Source organism: Chelonoidis abingdonii, chromosome 23, assembly GCF_003597395.2.
Source record: "Chelonoidis abingdonii isolate Lonesome George chromosome 23, CheloAbing_2.0, whole genome shotgun sequence".
NCBI classification, from domain to species: domain Eukaryota; kingdom Metazoa; phylum Chordata; order Testudines; family Testudinidae; genus Chelonoidis; species Chelonoidis abingdonii.
The window spans coordinates 10,521,315-10,531,866 of record NC_133791.1 but is presented as its reverse complement, the minus strand read 5'-3'; positions in this window follow the sequence as shown (position 1 = coordinate 10,531,866).

The following is a 10,552-nucleotide window of genomic DNA, read 5'->3' as shown; positions in this document are numbered from 1 at the left end:
TGCCCCTCTGCTGGGTTTTCTCCTTTCCATGTTACAAGCCAGCAATGATGCTGGGAATTTTCCAAGCCATGAAACACAAGGAGGGACAGCAATGACTGCGGTGGTGGGGAGCAGGGCAGGTCTTAATTGCAAACGAGGAGTAAAGCTTCTTACAGTGGTATCTTGGACCCTGATCCAAAGCCCACTGCAGCCAACAGAAAGTCTCCCAATTACTTCAGCAGGCTTTGGATCAGGCCCCCGATAAGCGGGAAAGGCTGTGTGGGGAGTATTTCTGCAGCCACACAGGACCGTTCAGTACCAGTCTGGTTCTGAATGATGCTACCCGCCCCCCAGTATGAGGTGCAGGAGCACCCATGTTTATGGAGTCCTCCTGTTTGGCCCAAGGCTCCCTCTGAACACACAGAAAATGAGAGAAGAAAAGCTTGAGAGAAAATACAGTGTAAATAGCAATGAAATGAAACGATGTGAAGCAAATCGAAATGGGCCAAAGCGATGATGTTCCAATGCAGATTTGAACTTCCTTGTATCTGAAAGCAGGGTCCATTCCAGCAAGCAAAAAGTCACACAGTTCTCACCCACAGCCGAAACGCCTCCAAGTCTGGGGACAATTCCGCGGAGCGCCCCAGCTCCAGCTGTAGGAAAATACACTTTTGTTTTGATGATCACAACTTGCAAAGCAGCTCGACTGAGCCACAGGAGTGAGACTCCCCAGTTTCCCCTAGACAGCAGACTGCGCTCGTGTGAACCCTCTCACTCTCTTGGGAGCGAGCGCAACAGCACGAAAGCAGCAGAGGAACAAAAGGAGCAAGGACAAGGCACCAGACTGGGAGTCAAGCAGTGCGGCCCTGCAGCTGACTTACTGGGTTACCGTGGGCACGTCACTTAGCAGCTCCGTGCCTCAGTTTCCCCTCTGAAAAATAGGTTTACTGGCATTTGTCTCCCACACAGGAGTGGAACTTGTTACTATTTGCCAAGTGTCTAGAAATCCTCCAAGGGATCTTGCTGAGTGGCATGAGTGCAAAGTATTCTGACCGAAACACTGACAAGCTGAGGAAATGAAAGAGTCACCCGCCGAGCTCAGCATCTCTCTAGAATCCCATCTGGCGAGGGCGAAGGCTTTGAAAGGGAGTTGAGAAGTGGGCCTATGCCAAACTGGCAGAGGGAGGGCTGAAGGAATCCAGCCTCTCCCCCGCTCGCCTGGTGCCTCACAAACGCAAGCGAGGCAGCAGCAGCAGCAGCGATCCTGCATGGTTGAATAACGTGGCTCCCTGTAGCCGATCCAACAAGAGCCCAGGCAGATCATAAAACAGCCTCTCACGTCCATGTGGTTTGCGCTGCTAGGAGACAAGGCACCAAACACAACCTCACGTGGGTCCAGTAAAACCTTATATCCCCTCAGACCCGGAGTTCAGCTGAAGAATTTGAATCACCTAATTAAAACCAAGCCAAGTTTGCAAAAAAAAACTCCTAACCCCAAAAGCCCCTCCCCACCCCTCTCGATGATTTCAATTACATTACAACTTGAAAGCTGCCTTCCTGGCTTCTCCCTGGGGGTTTCCTTGCAGAAGCTTTGCTGGCAGGGCTCAGCTGCTAAGAACATTTGAAGGCTAAAGTCACTTCCTTTGCCTGGTGCCCAAAAGGCAGGTGTAGCCCTTTCTCTGGCCTTCCCAGGGAGAAGAGTGAACAGAGAGCTCCTGGGAAATGCAAGGAGGCCTTGAAACAGTTGCTCTGGGTTTGACTGCCATGGGCTGTCATGGGGTTGTTGTTCTGCAAGGAGGAGGAGACATTGATCTCTCCTTTACAACCAGAGATGAGGTTGTTCATTTTATTTTGGTTCACTCTTTTTTTTTTTTTTTATGCAGCTAGACTAAGGGACACTGTGGCCAGGTGCTATGCCAGCTCCTCCTCCCCGTCACCTCTGGCTCACTCCCAGCCAGCAGCCCCCTGCTCTCCCAGTCCTGCATTCCCCCCCCACCCCAGCTCTGCCGATGCACCTCACTCCTCGCTAGCAGCACCCCAAGCTGCTTGGGCACAACATGCGAACTTGTCACCTGCAGCAGCCCTTCCTCTCCCAGGCATGCTACACTGCTCTGCTGACCCCCCCGCACCTCCCTTGGAATGCCCCCCCACTAACCCACGAGGCTCTCGTGAGCCAGACCACAAGACGTGTCAAGTGTCACGGTAGTTTTATGGTAGCCGGAGAAAACCGAGGCCAGATGAAAGCAGAACAACCCCAGCCAGAGTTCACTTCAGAGTCCCTGTGTCCAGCAGCAACTTCTCCATTTTCCAGCTTCCTAGGATTGTGTGTGTCTTGGGAAGTTCAGCGGATTAGACTCTCATCTGTTCATTTTCCCTTTGCAGCAGTCATTCAGACTGTTGGGCTGGGAGGTCACGGCCCAGCAAACCTGCCTGCTGCTCTGGCTCCCACACCCACTCTGCTGCAGGGTCAGAGTGAGGAGGTGCGAGGGGGTGAGGATGATTCGTGCAGCTTGTGTCTCCTTTTCAGCAAATCCAGATCCTGCCCATTCACTCCTTTCCCAGAAGCTGGCTAAGACAGGGACTGGCACAAAAGCAAACTGTCTGTGACTCAGCTCAGAGGTGCTGCCCTTCACCTCAGGATCTGATCTCAGAGCATGCTGCAAACATTCATTAAGCTTCAAGGCCACTCTCAGGTAGCTGAACATCCTCCTTCCCATTTCACAGAGGGGTAAACTGAGGCACAGAGCTTCTCCCAAGCTGCCAAAGCGAGTCAGTGGCAGAGCTGAGAACAGAAGGCAAGAATCCTGCATCCTCGTGTTCTCCCCCATCCCCCGCCGCCCTGTCCTAACCACCAGGCAATGCTGCCTGTCAAACCACCTATCTGAGATCAGTGTCTAGCCATCTGGTTTTGCAAAGTGCGTCACTGGATGTTTCCCATCGATCATGTTAGTCAGTGACCCAGCTCCCTGGTGAGAGTTCCTCACCTTGCCAGGCCTCCTCCATCCATCACACAGCAGGACCTCCCCATCTGGTGCTGAAGAACAGAACGGCCTGTAGCTAGGTAGCATGGAGTTGGTCCGGCCTGGCCTGCCTTGAGGGCAGTTAAGTACCAGGGAAGCATTAGAAGGGCCTTTCTTCAACTGCCTGACACCTCCTGGCTTCAGGTTTCTGGCCTGTGTGGGGCTGGCAGTGTGTGGGCCGAAGGGGCAGCGCTCTTGTGAGGTTTGGACACAATTTTGGTAGCTCACACCCTGTGATTTCTCCTGGCTGCTGTCCCACCTCTGTTTGATGTGCCAGTCAGAGTAGAAAAATATGAAGTGGCCCAGAACACTTCCTTGAGGAAGGCCTATTTTTACTGGGGAAGAGGGGGCAGTGCAAGGATTATTCACCCGTTTTGAGCTGCTTTGTTGTTTGAGCCGTCAGATGGATGCAGCCTGCTGGTTAATTGTGGTCCAGGCTCCCCTTGCGAGCCGCCTTAGAGTCCTCGCTTTGCCCTGTGCTAAATGGCTGATGCAATGGAAAGCAGCTGTAGGAGGGGAGTGTGCTGCCAGGACAGGCAGCTGGCAAAATAACTCGTCCTTCCCTCCCCTTTTTGCCCCTTACTCACATCAGGGGAGAGAGAAAGGAAAGTGTCCCTCTACCTCAAACGGCCGGGAGAAGCGAGCTGAGCCGCGGCTGGGTTTCCAGGAGGAGCTGCCAACCCACTTGTCCTCTTCAGGTCATGGAAGATGTGAGGGGGTGGGTGCTGCTTTAGCAGCTGCAGAGCTACTCTTGGATTGCTATAGCATAGCCAGGTGGAGCCTCCGTGACCCCTGGCACTGGTGTCCTGCCCCAAGAACAGTCGGTGCCAGCCGTCTGAAATGGTGACCCAACTCCCTGCCTGCGGCACTAGGGATGGCCAGCTGGGTGACATACCTCCCCGCTCACAACCCATGCCTATATTCAAAGCCATTGGTACAGTGGTACGATGCTGGTTACATCTCCCTGTGGCATGTCTAACACAGTCTATGATGCTGATGGTGCAGTGGCTACCCTACAGTACAGTATACCAGCGGGGTGCTTTGGCAGTATGTATGTCAGGGGAAGGTCAATACAGTACATCCCATGAACTGCTACGGCACCAATAAAGTGCATCAGTGTAGGGCTCTTATGACCCCAGGATAACACCACTACAGCTCCAAGATGGCATGCTGGCACGGTGCCCTGCCTGGGCCTCAGGCTGGCACATCAGTATAGCACTGCTGCAATACAGGCTGATACAACACAGACACTACAGTGATGTGCACAGGAGAAATACCTGGAGGGCAGGAGGCCAGCATAGTTCTGTGCCCTCCTAACATACTCCTTGCTCTGCATGAGCAGTGGAGCCTGAGTCAAATCCAAGGGCTGGAGAGGGGATCTTAGTCAGGGGCATATGCTGGAAGTGTGGTTCGGGGTTACAGTTTGTCTAAGTAGGCTGTGACGAATGTTCATTCCTAGTTGGTGTGTCACAGCCAAGCTTCCGGAGAAAGCAGCCAGTGGAACACAGAGACAGGTCCATGAAAGGGAGGGCCGTATCCGCTGCAGTCTGTACACTCGAGAGGATGCAGCTGTATCCTCCATGCCAGACCTGTGCCTGCATTTTCCTTCGTCAGTGCTAGAGTGAGCCCCCCACTCCCTTCCCCTCCCAGTGCAAGCTGAAGACTGACCTTTGCTAGCTGCCCCTGTGCCTGCCCTCTAGAAGGCACCAAGAAGGAGCAGGAAAGGGAATTAGACCTGTCCAGATTCGTGCAGCAGCCTTGCCTGCCAAGATCCTTCTGTCACCTCCAGTGGGATGCTGGGGCCTCCAGGTTTAAAGGGAGAGTTGTCACAGCCTCGCCTCCACCATCAGACCCAGGTAGAGTCTACCCATCCAGTCTTTTAGCACGATGAAAAGATCTCAGTAGGGCGCCAGTGTCATGGGGGGTCCCGCGGATACCAAGTGTGTCACTGAGCAGAGTGAGAGGAAAGAATAATCTCAGGGAGGGAGAAAAAAAAACAAACAAACCCAAGGACTTTCCCTGCCATGTGCTCAGAGGATGAAAGGGGAGGAAAGTCAATCGCTGAAGCTGTGGCTTTGCTCCAACCCATTGTTCTGAGGGAGACTCAGTCGCTGGGCTTTCAGCAGGTGCTACCCGGAAAGTCCCTCACTTCTCCCATTTCTCAGCTCTGGCTGCTAGTAGGAGTGGAGATATTCCAGACAGCTGTAACAGCGCCAGCTTCCTGGCTAGTTTTGCCTCACCTTCATAGAGGAAAATCAGCCAAGCCTTCCCGTTACCAGGAGAAGGACCATGCCTAGGACTGCATGGTGCTGATGGCGGAGCTCATGCAAAAGCCTGCCGAGGGGAATTCAGACTGTCTCTGATTTTTCTGGACATTCCATACCTGCTGTGGAACCCACCTACTGCATTGATGGACGCTGTCTTGGCCCACAGAAAGCTGCTGGGTGTTGGGCTATCAGCAAAGCCGGGCAGCCACCCTGACCCCCACAGTAAAAAATATCACCCATTAGAAACACAGCTCTCTTCCTCTCCTCCATTTCTGTCTACCACTGCCCACCATGGCACCTCCCGGAGAGGGGGCAGACAACTTCCTAATCTCAAGTGAGAAAACACTGTGGAACGGAGACTTTCTCCCCTGGCTTCTGGGTCAGCTCCCTGTGCATTGCTAAGGTAGGCAGGACAGAGTCCAAAGCTTCTCCTAAGAAACTAGGAGCCTTCATAGGTTCCCCTAAGTGATTGCAACAATAAACTATCCTTCAAGGTCTTACTGATGCCAGGGGCTATACTCAGAATCCATTCCAGCCCAACCCAGAGCTCTAGTTCAGGACTTCTACCTTCCCACTTGGACTGTAACCCAGGGGGAAGGAAGGTGAGAGACAGAGAGGCTGCTGAAAAAGGAGCATGACTCAGAGGTTACAGTGCTAGCCTAAGACTTGCCAGACCTGGGTTCACTGCCACAGACTTGATTTCAATGGAAATTAGGAGCCTGGGCCTCTTTGTGACTCAGTTTCCTATCTGTACAATGAGGTTAATAGCATTTCCCTCCCTCACAGGGGTGCTGCGAGATAAATGCATTACTGATTGTGAAGTGCTCAGATGCTATGGGCCGTATAAGTGTCTAAGAGACTGATGGGTGATTCTCTATCACATCCATTACTGCCCTACTGGTACAGCAGTTCTTGAAGGAGGAAATTTATGCTGAATAGGCTCCGTTGAGTGCAGATGGAATTTACCAGCCTTTTCCATAGAATGCATAATTCCAAATCCTTGAGACTCATGGAAGGGGCTCAGTGGGGGATCATATTAAATGGCTTAATGTGCAAGTGTTGTCCTATGGCTTAAAGTGCTCTCACTCAGGGGAGCGACATCAGGAAACCTCCCCCACACCCCACCCCGGTTGATTCAAGAGACCTTTTTGGCTCTCATTTGCCTTAGAACACCCAGAACCTACGGAGAATTCTGAAGGGAGAAGCAGACAACCGCAGGATAATTAAACTATTACGACAGTCTTGATCCTCTCAAGTAGACAGTTTTAAATACATTACCAATTCTCTCAACATGGCACATGCACAGTGCTGGGCTGCCACAGCAGTCTGGGTCTGGCTCTGGCTCATGTTGCTGTCTGCCTGTGCGTCACACCAGTATTCAGGGACACTGGTCAACAATGGGAAGGGGGCATTTTTCCATTGAAACTTTTTTTTTTTAAATGGAAAATTGGGTTTTTGACTAAAACATTTCAAGGAAAGTGCTTGGCTTTTTTGAAATGTGTTGCTAATTTTGACAAAATGTAACAAAAAATCGTGTTCTGCCCACAGGCTGAGAGCTGATGAAGAATGAGCGCCCCCATCTGCTTGAGAGCACAGCATTTTTAACTGGATGCCGTTCTGGCTCCAAGCGTGGTCTTTCAGCAAACTCCATCCACTGGAGTACGCAACAAATTCCATTACTTCAGTGCAAATTAACAAAGATGAGGGAGGTGTTCCCTCAGAACAGTCAGCTGGCTGTTGTATTTTCTCTTTAAAGAACCTCCTGGGTTTGAGGGCCTTGAGCTCTCTAGAAGAAATTGATGCTCCAGGGAAGAAATCTTTAGGAGACTAAGAATGAGGAATACGAAGAACCAAAACACATAAGCAAAATAAATAAGGTTGGACACAGCCTTTGTGCGCAGGGCTAGAAGAGACCAATAAAAGATGAATGGGATATTATAAAGCATAGGGTTCTTGGATGGGAACTTTGGCTATGAAATTTTACTTGAGTTATTACAGTCATGACTCAAGTTTTAGCTCCAAGTGAACTCCCAGTGCTTCCTCATGAAGGAGATCACAGACTGTACCCTGCTCTACTGCAGCCTATAACTCAAGAGACATCTGCTCCACCACACCTGCCTTCTACATGGCAAAGACTTTGGCACAAAACTCAGACCATTACATCATTAGCCATCTACAGCCTTGTTTTCTGACCCTATGACTCCAGACTAAGTCAACTGGAGCTTCAGCTGCTCAGCTCCTCTGGAAGTCAGACCCTCTTGTCTAATTAAGGTATTTCTAAGTGACCATCATCCTAGTATCTAACAGCTATGGAAGGAATGAGTTCTTGCCCAGTGAATCACTAACAGTAGACCATTGATAGCTCGAAGAGCTGGCTGGTCACATGGTGCTGGTTTCTCCTTTTGGTTTCCAGCAGCTAAGTCACTTAAGAGGCTACCAAGAATACATTAGATTCATAAACAGTTGCTGTATGTGACACAGGGAGGCAGGCCATGAGCAATCCACCTAATCATGAATGGGAGAGGAGGCACTCAAAAGACAACCTTGCTAAGATGCCATGGTCCACAGCATGAGAAAGTCTGAGAACCCCACATCTAATATTTGCAGTTGAGCTGTAGGAGTATGCATTGAATATTCCCTGTCAATGCTTGGGTTACCACCTGAGGTCATGTCTAGGTGCCTGGACTCCCCTCTAATGTTTCCTAACACATTCTCAGAAGCTGAGAAAGAAATTGCCTATTGCACTCTGAAAGTCACTATGCAGCGTTCCCCACCTTGCACTGGGCACTTGTGTTCTCTCTTGATTGTGTGTGTATGGGGTGGGAAGGGTTCCTCTAGGAATGCATCCTTTGATTTTCCCCAGGGAGTATTGGGGGCATGCCTCATATTCTGATTGGGTTTTGTGGGAGTCTGCTGATCCTTCATTGGTTCTTTGAGGTTCCTTCTAATTTTCTGACAGGATTCTAAGGACTCCTTTCCATTATCTTGCTTTGAGTTCCCTTTGACATTCTCCACTCATCTTCCCATTTGGAAACCACCATAAAGGAAAGCCACCAGTCCACTCCTGGAGGGCACAACTGTCACTGCCTCCACCAGGGATGACCCTTTCAATGAAGGTAGGAAGTTTCTATGAAAGCCATTTGGACAATGCAAGATGTCATCGATCAGCATAAACTGACTGCTTTGTTCACATAAAGATGAGTTCAGATGCATTAGGGGAGCTCTGTCTAGCAAGAAATAGACTGGATTCTGAATATCTACACACTCAATCCCATCTTTTTTGGAAAGTGAGGTTTCATTTTTTAAGATACCCAGGACCCATAAGAATTCTGGAGGCCAGCTGATAAGGGGTAGGCCTGTGGGGAAATACCGTTTATGTATAGCTAATCTACTTAAAATATCCTCCTGTTATGGTTACCACATCCACCCTCTACCCATTTGTTCCATCCACTTATTACCGCCTGTCATTAGGGCAGGAACAATCTCTTATGATATGATTGTACAGTTCCTAGCACACTACGTCCCTACTCCCTGCCTTGGGGGGTCTAGATTCTATTGTAATATGAACAATTATAGTACTTTAATTTGATTTATCATTCCCTTATTTCTGCAAATAGAAGGGATGGTTTCCTGTTCAGAAACGGGGAAGGGGAGCCAAGAAGTGAAAGGTACATGCAACTCCCCGCCTCCTCCTGCAACCACCACTTCAGCACACAGACTCACAGGGACACATCCTCTCACCCGCAGACTTCGCTGCAGAGATTCTAACAGACTATAAATCAGCCCCACTGTGAAGTAGCTGGAGAGTAATTAAAAAAAAACAAAACACTGAACAGCTGAGAGGGGTGTGTGTGTGTGAGAGAGAGAGAAGCAGCATACATCTCAGCAGATGGGTCTGCAAATTCTTCTGGGATGCTAGAGGAAACGTAAGAAACTGCACATTGAATTTAGCACAGTGGAGACACATGCGGTCCCTGATTTTTTGGAGTGTTGTAGTTTGTTAACATGCAGGCAGCATTTGAGTGGGAGCCATTACTAGAGAGGATGGCTCTGTGATAATATTTTCATATTGTGTTCTTCTACGGGTGAAGCTCTCGCCAACTCCAGGTCTTTGTTCCAAGCAACCCTCCTGTGGACTGTCAGCACTGCACTCTCCGAATCTGGAGTCCTGAGAACATGGGTTTTAGGACATTGGCTATGATCCTTTCTTTGCAGCACGACTGCCTTGCTGCACCAAAGCCCTGCCCGATCCCTCTGGGAAACACTGACCAAAGCTTGGAACATAAATGGAATTTCAGGCACCATTGGGGATCACCGCAAGTGCTGTCTGTCCTTAAAAATACATAGTGCAATGTGTTTAAAAAGCATCGGAATTTGCTCCTGTATAATACCCTAACACGGATTGGTGGCAATATCTGCTGTACAAGCTTCCATCTCATAGCCCTGCCAAATGCACCTCAACCTTCCCAGGTAGCATCCCCAGATATTTCAGTCCTGCATTCTTTGCTGCTGCATTTCAACCCCAGAGAGGCTGAACACGTATCCCAAAGCCAGTTGAGAACATACAAGTGTCTCCCCTCACAGATCATAGACTGAATGCATACATTGCCAACAGCCCATAGGTATACCTGTGGAAAGAATGTGATTGACATGGGCAATGCATGTCTGATTGGATTTGTAATCCAGTCCTTCAGCCCACAGTGCACTTGGGCGTCTGCAAAACAATCAGAGAAAGAGGTAGATCGCTGAGCTTTACAGATGTCCAAGTAGCCAGGTGCCATTCCCATTTTAAATGGCATAGAAAAAAGGAAAATCAGCAAGAGGACCCTAGACATATGAGAGATGATCTCTGCCCATGTAGAAGGAGCCTAGCCTAGTGGAGAAGAAAGTCAGGACTCCCAGGTTTTATTCTCCCTTCTAGTACTGACACACTTTTTGAGCATAGATAAGTCACTTAACATGTATGTGCCTCGGTTTCCCCAGAATTCTAACATATTTCTTATTGGGTGTCAGGTTTGCAAGCCAAGGTATTATGTTTAATGTGTGTGCAAAGTGCTCCTAGATTTTTCACTGAAAGGAGTTGTTCACTTGCTTATTAGTAGTTATCAGCATGAATAAAAGGGATACGGTTTAAGCGAGATACATAAAGGGACTGGAGAGGAAAGGCTGTTAAAAGGGTAGGAATACAGCATCCCTCCTTCCTGACTGGAGTTACTTGTGTATATCATACACAGCGTGTCATTCCCCACAAACAGCAGGTACCTTCTTAGAACTCTGCTGGTTCGA